Source organism: Polypterus senegalus, chromosome 16 (genome assembly GCF_016835505.1).
Source record: "Polypterus senegalus isolate Bchr_013 chromosome 16, ASM1683550v1, whole genome shotgun sequence".
Classification (NCBI taxonomy): Eukaryota; Metazoa; Chordata; class Cladistia; order Polypteriformes; family Polypteridae; genus Polypterus; species Polypterus senegalus.
The window spans coordinates 87,283,131-87,300,570 of record NC_053169.1 but is presented as its reverse complement, the minus strand read 5'-3'; the positions used below and the strand labels follow the sequence as shown (position 1 = coordinate 87,300,570).

Here is a 17,440-nt window from a genome sequence, read left to right as displayed (position 1 = left end):
GACTGGGCACTGTATGTGAATCATACAATTCTAAAGAAAACAGACTTCTATCTAGAGCTAAAGCAGAAATCTTTCGGACAGCATAAACAAAAGAGATAAAAAGCCAAATATCCAGACTATTTTTTTTTCCAATTTTGAATCATAACCCAGATAACATTAGGGAAAATTAAAATAACAAACAGCTAAATAGCCACACTGATACCACTTGGGCATGAAAGTTCATTATACTGTAGCTCTTTTAATAAGATAATCGCTCTATTATATAAAAAAATCCTGGGACAAGACAAGACTTTTTTGAAGAGAAGTCCCGTGAGATGAGACTTTGGCAATGACATTTTTTGAAGTCATGCCCTCCTCTCCACCATATTCAACCTTGCACATGGTCCTCTCGCCTCTCATTCGTGTGAATCTTTTGACAGACACAGTTCCTGCTCTCCCAGCTCTTATCAATTTTTATGTTTTTCTCACTTTAAGTTCCCAATTAAAGAAGACGTATTATGGCCAAATCTTAGTGAAGAACTGTAATGGAAGGATTTTTCTCTGTAAAAAGCAAAGGTGAAATAAAGAGAGCAGATGGGCGTTGGTCGCTTCAGCGCGGAACCCAGCTGCATTACTAATGTTTTGGGAAAAAACAGCCGGGAATGTTCTAAAGATACAGCCAAGGTTATGCTGACTTGTTTTTCACTTCGAGGGGCTTCACTACGCAATTCTTATTTTTGTGTGCCTTTTGGTACCAGACGCCGTCTCCGTCAGGACCAAGTGCAAAACAACACCGCGTCCCGTGGAAAGGTGTGTGTGTGTGCTGAAACTAATCACTTCTATATACACTGCTTGCACGTAAGCCGCTTTGGGCAAGGACGCTCAATTAGTATATAAGGGAAGGCTTCGCCCTCAGTTTCTTCGGAGGCTCAACCGTGGGGACTGCGCGCACCGCCCGGTATTTGAAAGGCAAATGAGTTGGTCCTCTGACAAGACTGACAAGCGGGCCCCCTCAGTCTACTGGTCTAGGATGATGGCTCAGGGTCTTTTTATATGTCTGTAAGTATTGTTTTGTTTTGTCGGCTATCGCTACTGCATTATATGTGTTTAAATATTATAATTGATTAAGTAAATAAAATAGAAGTATTGGACCTCTTCTCTCTGATTCTTTGCCTACTTATGTTCTAATCCCTTGAACCATTTTTCCAAATCAAAACAAGAACTTCATCACGAAGGCTTTGAAACAGAAAAAAAATGAGTACACAGGTAATCCTAACACCAACAAACAATGAAGTCAAACGAATTAACACCAAAAATGTCGATCAGTTAAATGCGTATCAATAGACTATGCTGAAACAGTTGATGGTCAACATGCGGAACATGAAAACATCAACTTACAATATCCGGAAGAATAACAACAACCGTTAACACCATCTGGTCTTCCAACGCATGAATTACTGTAGAAAGAAGGATGTATCCAAGAAGGGTAATGTAGTACATCTTCCGCAGATAACATTAGACAACAAAGGAAATCTTGATATGCCAATCGTATTAAAACGTTAACAGTTTCCCGTTAGAATAGCTTTTATAAAAGACAATTAGCAAATCTCAGAGCCAAACTTTCGAGAGTCATTTTATTTAATAGGGAGAAAGAAACAAAATTCAATCACGGGCAGTTATACGGTGCACTGTCACAATGAAAGTCCAAAACACAGAATTAAAATTCAATGCGATATTTTTACAAGTTATAAGTTTTACAGTAAAAGTGTACATTTAAAAAAGTATTTGCGTGTTAATTTCAAAGCCAAACAGAACAAAATCGTATTACAAAATGAATAACTCTAACGCAACATGAAACAATTTACATTCAAATTATTACGCTTTAATATTTTTTTTTAATATGGTTAATTATTCGCTGTAATGCAAAATAGTTAGTTCTATTATGCATATGTAACAATTCCCATGAAAATAAAAAAAACTGTTTAAATTGTACATCCGCATCCCCATATGCGAACGGCAGAAGCACAAAGTGTCTAGCGAGTAGTGCAGCAAAGTGAGCAGGGGGCTAAGCCCTCTAGTTTAAGCAAAGGAAACAGAGAAAGATACATCAAAGAAATGGGTACAGATCAACTGCAGCCCAAAAAACAAAACAGAAAAGGTATACACAGAGAACAGCAGCATAATGGGAAAGTCAAGCGGAACTTCAAACTTAAAGACAACACGTGAATTATATGGATACAAATGAAAAATGGGTTTGTGAATCCCAAGATAAATTGAGATATTGATGTTAGGTTTTTTGTTTTTGTGAGCATCATGTAAGACATTCATTGTACTATAGCAGTATGCATGAAAAGTGAAAACAGAAAACTGATGGAACCCAACTGTACACCATTTTAACATTAAAAAAAGTCAACTTTCAACCCTTTCCAGCTTCTTCCTATTAATTAATTGTTAGTTAATGCATCATATCATGAGTCACGTCTCTTTAGTCCTGCATGACTGTTCCTGATAAGCACACAAGAGGGTCACACTGAAATAGCTGTCCTTTAATATTTTTAATTTGCATTGGTGCCCGCACTGCTTGTCATTAAATTTTAAGCTTTTGGATACAATTAAGCAAGCAAACTAAATGGAATAAGTGTGAATTAAAAGAAAAAGGACAAAACAATGTGAAGAATTTAAAGATATGAGAAATATTTCTTAGAAATATAAATCTCACATTCCTGCACTTATCTATCCATCATCCAACCCCCTATATCCTAACTACAGGAGCACGGGGGTCGGCTGGAGCCAATCCCAGCCAACACAGGACGCAAGGCAGGAAACAAACCCCGGGCAGGTCCTGCACTTACCTGAATGCAAAACAAAAGAATAAGTAACAAGGACAACTATTTAAACAATATGATCATGACACACTGATTATGTCATTGGTTAGAACAAAACCCTGTAAACATAGGGAGGCCCCAGGACTGAACTGGAAAACCATGGTCATAAAGTATAGGGTCATGACCCGGACCTATTACAGAGACACACCCTTTGGGGAAGCTGCAGACTATTTTAGAGGTTGGAGATAGGGATACCCTGAGAAGTCAACAATACAAGTGGTTATACATATAGAACATTGGGCTGGAAGACCAAGGGGGACCAAACAACTCACCCATCCCTAGGCTCTGAGATGGCAGATATTTATTATTGTGCTCAAAACTCAAAGGGGGACCCAATCTTCAATTTTATATTAAGGTCATAAAGGAAAAAACACATCAATCACTGGGCTGGCATCTAGTGCTACTGTGTGAGAGTTTTGAGCTTTCACCAGGCTGGCAATTTTTGCAAGATCTGGCAACCCTGTTGAGTGGAGGTGCAGACATGGCACTTCATTATGTTCATAAGAATTAACATTTTTAAATAACTTTAGGGTTTTTTTTTTTGTCCTGCACCTCCTGACTTACCTGTATGAGAAAAAACCCCAAATATGATATACCACACAATGTGCTACACCCTATTTCTAGTCCTTCAGACCCTAAAATCCCTAGTTTTTAGGCTATTTTCAGACCATATTTTGAGCAAGGAAATTACACGTTTATAATAAAGAGTAAATCAAGAGGTGTCTTCATCAAATATGATCAAAAACAATTGAAGCTGTGCATGCAATATCAGCTAACCCCATGGGACCATTACCTAATGGTATATGAGAGGGTAAATGTTACTGCTTTAGACAAAGCCTCAAAAAATAGGGGTCGGTCAATATAGGCTTGTGGAGCTTCATTTTATACTATTTCGAGGTTACTGATGACGAATATATTTTTGATATTTGATTTTTTTTTTTTTACCGGTTGGCTTAGTCTTCGAAAACTCCTAGAGGATTAAAAATGACATATATTTTTGCTATATATTTGAAAATGACAGAAGTATGTGGGATTTTGATTTACTGTATACTATTTCACGGTTAATAATTGTATCCTTTCCTGGGAATCTAGCCCTCTATGAATTTCTACAAAATGTCTGTTTCGATTGAAAATATTTTGTCTTCAATGCATCATAAAGTAAATGATTATTTTTCTCATGAACGTTCTAAATTAAGGCGGTTTACGCCAATTTAGATTTTGTCCGCGTCCTTCTGCTAATTAGGACTATCGGAGTGTGTGCGCGCATGGCTGGTGGCGCGCTGGACCTGCACCCTAGCCATGGATCGCCTGACCCACCCGGCGATTGTCAGTATCTTGCATTCGTTACAACACCATACAGTAAATCAGTACTGAATTTATAGTGACTATAGCCTTGCTTGGACCAAGGATCGTCAGTTACCTTAATGTCCTTTCCCAGTATTCTGATCGGCGGGTATGTGCTTACTCCTATACTTTAAACTCCAATATTCTCAACGTCTTTCCATTCCGTAGACATCCTTCTCCATGTTCAAATTTACCGCCAGTCTCAGCGTGGCCCACAGACTACGGCGGGGTCAGGCAAAAAATCAGGCCATAACTCTCGACAGTTTACGCCTCCCTAATAATACAGGGGAGTTCTCTAGTTAGGCAACAACCACTTACCTTGTATAAATCCCTGCGAAATCAATCCAAGTCATGCACAATCTGTAGACCGATGCTCTGCAGCGGACAGAGAATGCCCGTCTAGCACTTCCGCAAATATTAGCGAAAAGGAGGAGCTGCGACATAATCCAACTTAATGCATCTTGCATTTTCTTAATATAAGGTCTAATTTCACAATAGTTACAAACTATGCCAATTATACTATACACCACTGCCTTTAAATAGTCTAATCCAAATACAGGTGCGCAAGTTTTTAAGCACAGATATAGCCAACCCCCCCATGTAAATGGTATATTCTAGTGACGACAGCTATCTGTTTAAAGAGACCGCGACGTGTCCAGTCAAAACTGGCATTCGTACTAATGAATTGGTTCATGATTTACTGAAAAACAGCAGTAGTTCGAAATGAGTGAATCGTTTGCAAATCGTCCATCACTATAGCAAAATAAGAATAACGCCTGCAAAATAAGGATTCTTGAACTAATTTGTCTAAAAATGATGCAGAATCTCAGTACGAGTATTAAAAAGGCATGACGTAATCAACATGCTCACATAATTCTTATCCTTCAGACCATTTAAGTTACCCTGTCACTGAGCTGGCGTTGAGTTGGCACATCTCAAAGGCTAACGGGATGACTGGTGTCTCAAATTGGCCCGTTTTGTGAGAGTGGTGACCCGTCCTGGTCTGCTTCCTGTCTGAGATTCTTAGGCTGGTTTGAAAATCGATGGAATTTGGTGAGTGAGTAGTTGCCTCAGTTTTGAGAAATGAGTGGTTCAGGTTTAGTTAATTGCATATGGACCTCGACTTAAAAACTGTGTACCCTTCCAAAAATGTATTAAATAAAATGTGATGTAGCTACAGCTACAGGAGACACGTGCGAATTCTTAGACCTGCCTAATGCAATTCACTGGAAGGCTGCAGCCTGTTCTGGTTGCTTTGGCAGTAAGGCAATGGTCAATCTTGAACAGAGTGCCAGTCCATCACAGGGCAATACATTAATAGTGCATTTTTAAAATAATTTTAATAATCCTTCATTGGCTTACAAAAATCATTAATCCCTGCGCTTTACCATGTATACGTTGAACACTTAAGGCAGACTTTCTTACAGCACCACAGATAAATAAAATGCATGTGTGAGTTTGAGTCTTTATCTACAAAGACTCTAAGCCATTACATTTGCCTGGCAGTATATGGGATTACCACAAGTTTCTGCAGATCAAAGATTTGTTACTTTAACATAGTTTATTTTTTCTAGTGCAGCTGATCATCAGACACTGTAGTCTTTCTTTGTCTAAAATATCATTCTAGCAGTTATTGTAACTAGTTTTTGTTAATGCTTTGCCATTTTCATTCTTTTCCTAGTGTCTTGTGGTGGCAGCAAGCTCACTTACCCAAATATTAGAACAAATGCTTCCAATATCATCTCCATTTCTCCCTTACACCTTCTTAGCTTTCCTGCCTGTCTCCGGACCGTGGTCAAGATGACACAGTCGAGGTTCTCCTTTTAGTGTCTCCAACAGTGCAAAGCACCAGGGCCAGAGTGGTGTGCTCCAAGGTAAAACCCTGTTCCTGAGATCTCCATTGTCCTTAATTTACAGCTGGGAGTGACACACAAGGCTTGAATCCCCCCAAAAACATAACTTTTATTGTCAGCTTACAAGTTGCTTCTTTCAGCTTAACAGAGAACAAGCACCCCAATTAACTAGCGACTGACAAATATACAGTGGTGTGAAAAACTATTTGCCCCCTTCCTGATTTCTTATTCTTTTGCATGCTTGTCACACAAAATGTTTCTGATCATCAAACACACATTTAACCATTAGTCAAATATAACACAAGTAAACACAAAATGCAGTTTTTAAATTATGGTTTTTATTATTTAGGGAGAAAAAAAATCCAAATCTACATGGCCCTGTGTGAAAAAGTAATTGCCCCCTGAACCTAATAACTGGTTGGGCCACCCTTAGCAGCAATAACTGCAATCAAGCGTTTGCGATAACTTGCAATGAGTCTTTTACAGGCTCTGGAGGAATTTTGGCCCACTCATCTTTGCAGAATTGTTGTAATTCAGCTTTATTGGAGGGTTTTCTAGCAGGAACTGCCTTTTTAAGATCATGCCATAGCATCTCAATTGGATTCAGGTCAGGACTTTGACTAGGCCACTCCAAAGTCTTCATTTTGTTTTTCTTCAGCCATTCAGAGGTGGATTTGCTGGTGTGTTTTGGGTCATTGTCCTGTTGCAGCACCCAAGATCGCTTCAGCTTGAGTTGACGAACAGATGGCCGGACCTTCTCCTTCAGGATTTTTGGTAGACAGTAGAATTCATGGTTCCATCTATCACAGCAAGCCTTCCAGGTCCTGAAGCAGCAAAACAACCCCAGACCATCACACTACCACCACCATATTTTACTGTTGGTATGATGTTCTTTTCTGAAATGCTGTGTTCCTTTTACGCCAGATGTAACGGGACATTTGCCTTCCAAAAAGTTCAACTTTTGTCTCATCAGTCCACAAGGTATTTTCCCAAAAGTCTTGGCAATCATTGAGATGTTTCTTAGCAAAATTGAGACGAGCCCTAATGTTCTTTTTGCTTAACAGTGGTTTGTGTCTTGGAAATCTGCCATGCAGGCCGTTTTTGCCCAGTCTCTTTCTTATGGTGGAGTCGTGAACACTGACCTTAATTGAGGCAAGTGAGGCCTGCAGTTCTTTAGACGTTGTCCTGGGGTCTTTTGCGACCTCTCGGATGAGTCGTCTCTGCGCTCTTGGGGTAATTTTGGTCGACCGGCCACTCCTGGGAAGGTTCACCACTGTTCCATGTTTTTGCCATTTGTGGATAATGGCTCTCACTGTGGTTCGCTGGAGTCCCAAAGCTTTAGAAATGGCTTTATAACCTTTACCAGACTGATAGATCTCAGTTACTTCTGTTCTCATTTGTTCCTGAATTTCTTTGGATCTTGGCATGATGTCTAGCTTTTGAGGTGCTTTTGGTCTACTTCTCTGTGTCAGGCAGCTCCTATTGAAGTGATTTCTTGATTGAAACAGGTGTGGCAGTAATCAGGCCTGGTGGGTGGCTACGGAAATTGAACTCAGGTGTGATACACCACAGTTAGGTTATTTTTGAACAAGGGGGCAATTACTTTTTCACACAGGGCCATGTAGGTTTGGATTTTTTTCCCTAAATAATAAAAACCATCATTTAAAAACTGCATTTTGTGTTTACTTGTGTTATATTTGACTAATGGTTAAATGTGTGTTGATGATCAGAAACATTTTGTGTGACAAACATGCAAAAGAATAAGAAATCAGGAAGGGGGCAAATAGTTTTTCACACCACTGTATATTGAACTCTCCACCCCTCAAATACTGATAACACCATCCAAACCCTACATTCAGAATGATCTGGATGTTAGGCTGCTGTTTTACACTCTCACCCTGGTAACTTGACATCAAACCCTTGCCCCGATTTGTCTAACGACCACTATATTCTTTTATCACTGAAAATGAGGCAGATATATATAACAATAACAACAACATTTATTTATAAAGCACATTTTCATACAAATAATGTAGCTCAAAGTGCTTTACATGATGAAGAAAAGGGAAATAAAAGACAAAGTAAGAATTAAAATAAGACAGCACTAACATAGAATAAGAGTAAGGTCCGATGGCTAGGGAGGACAGAAAAAACAAAAAAAAACTCCAGATGGCTGGAGAGAAAAAAATAAAATCTGCAGGGGTTCAGAGGCCATGAGACCACCCAGTCCCCTCTGGGCATTCTATACCTAACATAAATGAAACAGCCCTCTTTGTATTTAGGGTTCTCACGGAAGGACTTGATGATGAGGGTCACGTAGACTTCTGGCTTTTAACCCATCAATGTAGGAACATCATGATGCTTTGATTAGGTGATGGTGGTGCAGATCACCACCACAGAAAACCGGGAAAAGAAACAGAAGAGACAGTAGGGGTCAGTACAGATTTTGGAGCCACCATGAATAGTTATTATAATGAATTGAATATACGGAATATCAGGATTAAAGTAAGGTGAAGTTATGAGAAGGCCATGTTAAAGTAATGTGTTTTCAGCAGTGTTTTAAAGTGCTCCACTGTATCAGCCTGGCAAATTCCTATTGGCAGGCTATTCCAGATTTTAGGTGCATAACACCAGAAGGCCGCCTCACCACTTCCTTTAAGTTTAGCTCTTGGAATTCTAAGCAGACACTCATTTGAGGATCTAAGGCATGGGTCCCTAACTCCGGTCCTGAAGGGCCCCTGTGGCTGCAGGTTTTCATTCTATCCTTTTTCTTAATTACTGACCTGTTTTTGCTTCTACTTAACTTCTTTTGAATTAATATTCTTGAAGACTCAGACCCCTTAATTGTTTCTTTTTCCTTAATTAGCAGCCAAACAATAATGAGATACAAAATGAGCCAAAACATGACCAGCAAAACATGACCAACACTGCTGATCATACAATATCCGAAAATAAAGAAAGGCGAAGGCCTGAGTAATGCTGATCTGCACAGGTCCCCAAAACATTTTGACAGCGCTCTTAAAAAAGAGAAAATCAACATATATATATATATGCTATTGCACAATGAGAACAGCAACAAGCCATGGAATTAAAGAACGGGTTTAATCAACAACAAACATTGGTGCCTAATTAAGGTTGGAGTGAAATTGGTTGGAGTTTGAGGCCCTGACTTAGTTGGTCATCTGTTGGCTCACTCACTTCACATTTCATTTCCCTTAGGGTGCAATTTATGGAAAGAAATTAAACAATTCACAGGAACAATGAAGAAATTCAGGGGAGCAAATCTTAAAAAACAAGTCAATGAAATTTAATCCAAAAGAAGTTAATAAGCAACAAAAACAGGTTAGAATGAAAATCTGCAGCCACTGGGGTCCTCCCGGACCAGAGTTGGGGACCCCTGATCTAAGGTTACGATTTGGAATATAAGGTGTCAGACATTCCGATATATAAGATGGGGCGAGATTATTTAAGGCTTTGTAAACCATAAGCAGTATTTTAAAGTCAATTCTGAATGACACAGGTAACCAGTGTAGTGACATCAAAACTGTAGAAATGTGTTCGGATTTTCTTTTCCAAGTTAGGATTCTAGCAGCTGCATTCTGCACTCGTTGCAAACGATTGATGTCTTTTTTGGGTAGTCCTGAGTGGAGTGCGTTACAGTAATCTAGTCGACTGAAAACAAAAGCGTGAACTAATTTCTCAGCATCTTTCAATGATGTAAGAGGTTTAACTTTTCCTATGTTTCTTAAGTGAAAAATGCTGTCCTAGTGGTCTGATTAATTTGCGATTTAAAATTCAGGTCACAGTCAACAGTTACCCCTAAGTTCTTTACCTCCACCTTTCAGGGGCTAATTCCAGGACAATTGATGAAAATACTCAGCATCAGGTATGAACTTTGGAAGCCCTGGAGTTGCTTTCTTAGAGCTGAATCTAACAGGCCCAAATACTAATGCAATCCTGAGTCCCTATTTTCCATAAAAGAGCAGGCAATCCTCAGTTAGCCAGTCCATCCAAATTTATAGCAAGATTTCACATATAATACAGCAGATTGATACCCTCCGCCAGTCACTGGAATATCTATTAAATTATCTGTCATTGTCTACTGCAGTTCTTCTTCACCCCTGTTATATTTACCTTGCAGTGCACTCACTAAGGATATACAGTAGGTGTTGTTACCTCTTCAGTCATTTCATAAAGAGGACCATCAATAAATCCTCTTCATCCCTAGTGGGACATAAGGCTTCAATGAGCTCCCTCCATCGCATGCGGTCCTTTGCAGTATGTTGTGCTTCTCCCCATGACAGGTTCACCTTTTGAAGCTCCTGTACCACCGTTCTACGCCAGGTGTTTTTGGGTCTTCCAATTTTTCTTTTTCCAGGTGGTGTCCATCTTAAGGCAACTCTTGGGATCCGGTTTTGCTCCATCCTTAACACATGTCCAAGCCATCTTAAGCGTCTTAATGTAATGTCCTTGGTGATGAATTGACTGCTTGTTTTCTTGTATAATTGTTGGTTTGATATTTTGTTGGGCCAAAAGATCTGGCAGATTCGTCTGAGACATCTGTTGTGGAAGACCTCAAGTCTCCTCATGTCTGTACTGACCACACGCCAACACTCTGAACCATACAGGAGGACAGACTTTACGTTGCTGTTGTACAGGAGCATCTTTGTTTTTAGGCTGTATTGTTTAGACCTCCAGATGGAATGGAGTTGGGAAAAGGCACCCTGAGCCTTTCCCAGCCTTGCTCTAATGTCTTTATGGACAGCGCTGTCCTTGCTGATAAGGCTGCCAAGGTAAGTGAAGTCCTCCACAAACTCGAGTGGTGCTCCATTCACTTGGATGGGTGCTGTGGGGATGGAGTTTATGCACATCACTTGGGTTTTAGAGGTGTTGATGTTAAGTCCGGCCTATCTGGCATATTTGTGAAGCCTGTCAGTTTTCGATTGCATGTTGGAGTGGTTTGTTGAAAGGAGAGCAAGGTCGTCTGCAAAGTCAAGGTCTTCCAATTGAGAGAACAGGGTCCATTGGATGCCTCTGGGTTTATCTGCTGTTGTGTTGGTTGTGATCCAGTCTATTGCAAGTAGGCAGAGGATGGGAGAGATGATGCACCCTTGTCTCATGCAGATCAGCATAGTTGCATGATTGAGGTATAATTTAGGAGCATTTCAAACAGTCACCTCGGCATAAATGTTACTGAAACTGACCTTTTATAAATCATCAACTAAAAAAGAAGAACAAATGAGCTCAAAGTTGAAAACAAAAAATGTGGAAAAACAAATGACAAAAAGCACTGCCACTCACAGCTCATAAGATGGTGTGTTAAGTTGCAGTCTGTCAGCTCGGCTTTTTCTGCAGTAATGTTACACCCCATGATGTCACACAAATGCACACAAGCACACACAAAAACAAGCCCCAAGCAATGCACGGCATCACAGAAACAAAAATGGCAAAAAAATGGAATGATAACATCATTATCACATGACATCCAAATAGAAGTAATATGCAAAACCGTGAAAATAGGGATTACCACCTTCTGGCAATGTTTCAACTTGCTCTGGCATAGTGATAGTGCCAGTGTTTTTCTCCTTGCAGTCCTGATCATGACCAGATATAACACCAAGACACATTTAATTTCCTTTCTACGCAGAACTGTCTCTTATCAGTTACATTTGAGATTTCTCTTTTAAGATCTTTTTTGCCACCCTACTTACACATTAGAGAGTGGAACAATCTTGAAATAAAACTACCCACAAAACTTTCAAAAATAATCCATATTTGCTCTAAGCTACTTGGCTGCACAAAATCCTTAATTACCTACACTGAAAGCCTAAAACATGAAGAGTTATTGTTGGGTTTAAGGGCATCTCATATATTCTAGTAGTCATACTGTATTTTCTTTTGTTTTGTGTGAATCGTTTACAGTTGATCGAGCTATTATACCCAAGTCCCAAAGTTAATAGGAATAAATGACATCTGGTAGTTGACTTGATGAATGTGACTATATGGTGTCCATTTCTTCTGACAATATGCCATCTTTCTTCTGATGAAACTCCATCCTATGTCCTACCTCTGCCAAAACTGAATTTCTCCTCCGACAAAACTTCCCCGGTTTCTGCAGCAAAATTCCCTCCTGCCGCTTTCAGACACCTTACCTCTGATAATTTGTCATCCACATTCTGCCGTCTAACAAAATGTCATGCTCCTTTATCAAAATTTGAGTGGGAAAACGGTGTACTTGGCTATAATGTGTGCAGGAATTTCAGAAGAAAAACAAAGTTTAAAGTGGTTAAAGCTGTCTATAATGTGTTCCTGCCTATTTAATGTGACGGGAAATGTGTAGCTTGAAATAAAGATTGACAGATGCATATCTATTTTCTAATATCTGACCGCTAGTACAAACAACTGGCCAGGCTGACTGCCGTCACTATTCTCATTTTTGTGTCTGAGCTAGGATGGCGGAGTGAGATTTTGGTGGAAATCTAAAGCAGGAAGGGGTATGCTGTTTAGAATGGACAGTGGATTGTGAATGGCATGTTGTCGGAGAATGGATGCTGTTTTGGAAGAGGCAGGAGGAAAGATGGAGTTTTGCCAGATGGAGCAGGGATTCCATTTGGGCAGAGGTAGGAGGGAGGATGTTCTAAAGTGGACTCCATATGACCATACTATTCAGTGCATCTCCAGCACTGGCAACCATTCTGGTCCCAGTAGCACAAGAAAAACAAAGTTTCTTTGTGAAAGAGACATTAGACTCTCCTCAGTTTTCCCAGGTATTTCCAGAATGGATGCAGAGTCTTGCAAAGCAAAGCAATTGATAGTTTAGAAATACATCTCTGTATTATAAAAGAAAATCTTGAGATAAGACTATTGCCAAGAGATTTTTTCAAGTCCCGCCCTCCCCTCAACCATTTACAGTTAATGGCTCACGCACATGGTCCTCTCACCTCTCATTCGTGTGAATGCTTTTTGTCAGACACAGTTCCTGCGCTCTCAGCTCTTATAATTTTTTACGTTTTCCTCAATTTAAGTTCCCAATAAAAGAAGACTTATTATGTCCAAATCTTATTGAAGAATTTCATCCTGAAGGGTTATCAACAGAAGAAGTAAATACGCGGACAATCCTAGCACCAAGAAATGATGAAGTCAAATGAATTAACGCAAAAATTGTTGATCAGTTACACAGCAGATTGGTTAAATGCGTATCAATAGACTATGCAGAAACAGTTGCTGGTGATGCTGCGGAAGATGAAAACATCAATTGACAATATCCCGTAGGATATCTAGAACCGTTAACACCGTCTGGTCTTCGACAGGCTGAATTACTGTTGAAAGAAGGATGTATCGTAATGTTATAGCATGTAAAATTTTAACAGGCAACAAGAAAGGTAATGTAGTAGATCTTCAATGGATAACAGACACCAAAAGAGATCTTGATATGCCATTCATATTAAAACGTTTACAGTTTCCCGTTAGAATGGCTTTTGCTATGACAATTAACAAATCACAGGGACAAAGAATGAAAGAAAGAAACGATATTAACTCACGGGCAGTTATATGTTGCGTTGTCACAGAATCAAAATTCAATGTCATATTGACAAAAAGTTAATTCCAAATATTGTTTTTACTGAAGTTTTACAGTAAAAGTGCAAGTTTAAAAAGTATTTGCGTGTTAATTTCAAAGCCAAACAGAACAAAAACGTATAACACAACGAAAACCTCTAACGCAACGTGAAACATAATTTTCTTTCAATTTATTACGTTTTACTATTTTTTACTATGGTTAATTACTCGCTGTAATGTAAAATAGTTAGGTCTATTATGCATATGTAACAATTCCCATAAAAATAACAATCTGTTTAAATTGTACATCCTCTTCCCCATATGCGAGAAGCAGAGCTGCGAAGTGGCTAGTGCGTAGCACCCGTCCAGGGGTTGGCGAGCGAAGCGTGCAGGGGGCAGAGCCCCCTAGTTCTTCAAAAGATCTTTTGTAATACCAAATGGGAATCTAAGAAAATGATTTTAATGCTGGAAATCAGTCACCTCATGGAGAGGAAAAACAGTCTGTGTAAGTCTGTAGTCAGTTATTAATGGAACAGTGTGCAAGTGGAGGCTTGTAAACTTGTGTAGATGATACAGACTTGAATTTTCTCCTTATGGTGGTGACAGGTGCTTTCTAACTGTGTGAAAATATTTAGATAAATAGTTTATTATCCATACAACACCGAGGACACAAACTATTTCGATGCTAACACTCGATTCCTTGTAGCAACCTATTACAGTCTGAAAATACTTTTTCCACTGGTGAGCTTCAAATACCTTTTTTTTTCTTCTTTTCTTCCAATCACACCAGGCGTTTTAAAAAATGAATATAATCCTACATTAATTTTGTAAATACCATGGTTATTCCATCCCTCTTCTAATTATTTCTCAAGGGCTAGACTCTTGTAATTCCTGCCACAGCAAGCTTAGAGATACTCCAATTTAGATGTAAACTGTGAGTCTTATAACTACCAGTTGCCAGAAAAAAAAACATTGGCTTGGAACTACCAAACTGAAACTGCAACACCTCAAGTTTACAACTGAATGGCTCTGAGGTGAAAAAGGACAAGCCACAATAACACAGGAAGAACACACAGACGATGTACACGACTCAAACATGATATTGTTGTCTGGTACCAGTGCTGACCACCTTGCAGCCAAATGCTTATTTGATAGCACAAGGCTGGTTAACAATTGAAAACAGTACTTTTCTATGCAGTGGCGTGCAGAGCGGGGTATCCAATCCAAAGAGAGTTGCTCTCTAGGAGAGCCCTGTTTCGAAAATAATTTTCATTTAATATGAACAAATTTAAATTATTATAGCTCATTCTCAGTGAAGCACTATGACTTCTAAGTGCTAGAAGTGCTCACACTGGGCCTGACTAGGCTCCAGACAGTGCAAAGAGGCCTTCCCTTGAAAACATTATAAAAACTATGTATATTTCACATGGGACAGGAAATTGAACCCATGAGTTGAACGACCATGAAAAGGGCTTCAGCACGAGAGAGATGCTCCACTCCCTTGGTCCCATATGCGCAGTGAACGTGTTAAGGGTCATTTGTCCAACCTTGGTGCAGTGAAGTGTTTTTCTGAGACTGAGCTTACCTCACTTATTTCATCTTGTGTTCTTTTTCTAGCTAGTCCAGTAAGATAAGTCGGAAAAATACAGTATGTAGTCTGTGTAGCCAGAGTAAATCTGGGTTATGTTATAATTCTTGCATGTACAAGAGTTTGGTTGCGGTTCTTGACCTTTCAGACCTTCCTTGTCACAAGAGCGCCTGACCAATGTGGCTTTAATCAGCATTGAAAAAGAATTCTTCACAAATGCAGAAAAAGTACTACAATTGTCTTCGGAGAGGAGATCTAATTTGGGGAAATGAACTTAAATGAATATTCAATTTGAATAAAGTGTTTATCTCTTATTTAATATGACTTTCTTTGTAATATTCATATGCCTTCTTTACCATTCACTTTGATAGCACCTCACCTTAGGGGGCATACAATCAAGGAGTTTGCCCCGGCATCTTCTAACCTCTGCACACCTCGGTTTTTACATACCTGTAGTTTCTATACCTGGACAGGAGCATCACACTGCTGTATTGTATCCATAAATTGGAAGGAGCACATGTAAGTCTTCCTTGGTGGCTCTTTCAAATTTAACACCATCAGGTAGTCCTCCTCAACGGGTGGGTGGGTGAAGATCAAGGTGCCTCTTAGCTCTATTAGCTCAACTTCTTCTGCCCAACTAATAGTCAAGTCAAAGGGGCTTTTTTATTTTCAAATTACTGTGGCTAGTTGTAAGGCAGTAAATGGTACTGGATGTTTTGCATCTCCTTGCTGGCTTGCGCTCCATAGCAATGACAGGGAAACGCTCAAACCAGAAGTGGGAACATGTGATAAAAAGAAAGAGAGAAAGAAAACAAGCTTCTCATTTTAACATTGAGAATAAGGCAATGTGGCCTTCAAGCCACATTGCTAAACTGGAAAGTTCAAGTAGCACATGCATACACATACTCAAGAGTAAAAATAGAAAACTGTAGGGCCAATAGAGCAACAGTTGTGCTTGAAAGTTTGTGAACCCTTTAGAATTTTCTATATTTCTGCATAAATATGTCCTAAAACATCATCAGATTTTCACTCAAGTCCTAAAAGTAGATAAAGAGAAACCAGTTAAACAAATGAGACAAAAATATTATACTTGGTCATTTATTTATTGAGGAAAATGATCGAATATTACATATTTGTGAGTGGCAAAAGTATGTGAACCTCTAGGATTATCAGATAGTTTGAAGGTAAAATTCGAGTCAGGTGTTTTTAATCAATGGGATGCCAATCAGGTGTAAGTGGGCACCCTGTGTTATTTAAAGAACAGGATCTATCAAAGTCTGCTCTTCACAACACATGTTTGTGGAAGTGTATCATGGCACGAACAAAGGAGATTTCTGAGGACCTCACAAAAAGAGTTGTTGATGCTCATCAGGCTGGAAAAGGTTACAAAACCATCTTTAAAGAGTTTGGACTCCACCAGTCTACAGTCAGACAGACTGTGTACAAATGGAGGAAATTCAAGACCATTGTTACCCTCCGCAGGAGTGGTCGACCAACAAAGATGCAAGGCGTGTAATAGTCGGCGAGGTCACAAAGGACCCCAGGGTAACTTCTAAGCAACTGAAGGCCTCTCTCACATTGGCTAATGTTCATGTTCATGAGTCCACCATCAGGAGAACACTGAACAACAATGGTGTGCATGGCAGGGTTGCAAGGAGAAAGCCACTGCTCTCCAAAAAAACCATTGCTGCTCGTCTGCAGTTTGCTAAAGATCACGTGGACAAACCAGAAGGCTATTGGAAGAATGTTTTGTGGATGGATGAGACCAAAATAGAACTTTTTGGTTTAAATGAAAAGTGTTATGTTTGGAGGAGGGAAAACACTGCATTCCAGCATAAGAACCTCATCCCACCTGTGAAGCATGGTGGTGGTAGTATCATGGTTTGGGCCTGTTTTGCTGCATCTGGGCCAGGACGGCTTACCTTCATTGATGGAACAATGAATTCTGAATTATATCAGAGAATTCTAAAGGAAAATGTCAGGACATCTGAACTGAATCTCAAGAGAAGGTGGGTCATACAGCAAGAAAAAGACCCTAAGCACACAAGTCGTTCTACCAAAGAATGGTTAAAGAAGAATAAAGTGAATGTTCTGGAATAGCCAAGTCAAAGTCCTGACCTTAATCCAATGAAATGTTGTGGAAGGACCTGAAGCGAGCAGTTTATGTGAGGAAACCCACCAACATCCCAGAGTTAAAGCTGTTCTGTATGGAGGAATGGGCTCAAATTCCTCCA

The 17,440-nt window shown here is 39.5% G+C and overlaps 1 protein-coding gene across 1 annotated transcript in view; it reads right to left on the bottom strand.

Moving 5' to 3' along the window:
• srbd1 (S1 RNA binding domain 1) overlaps window positions 1-4,719 on the bottom strand; it is a 389,487-nt gene extending 384,768 nt beyond the window's left edge. The window contains exon 1 of the mRNA XM_039738094.1: window positions 4,527-4,719. The gene's annotated coding sequence lies outside the window, so the exon portion shown is untranslated. The remainder of the gene's footprint in view (window positions 1-4,526) is intronic.
• Between the last annotated feature and the right edge of the window lie 12,721 nt (window positions 4,720-17,440).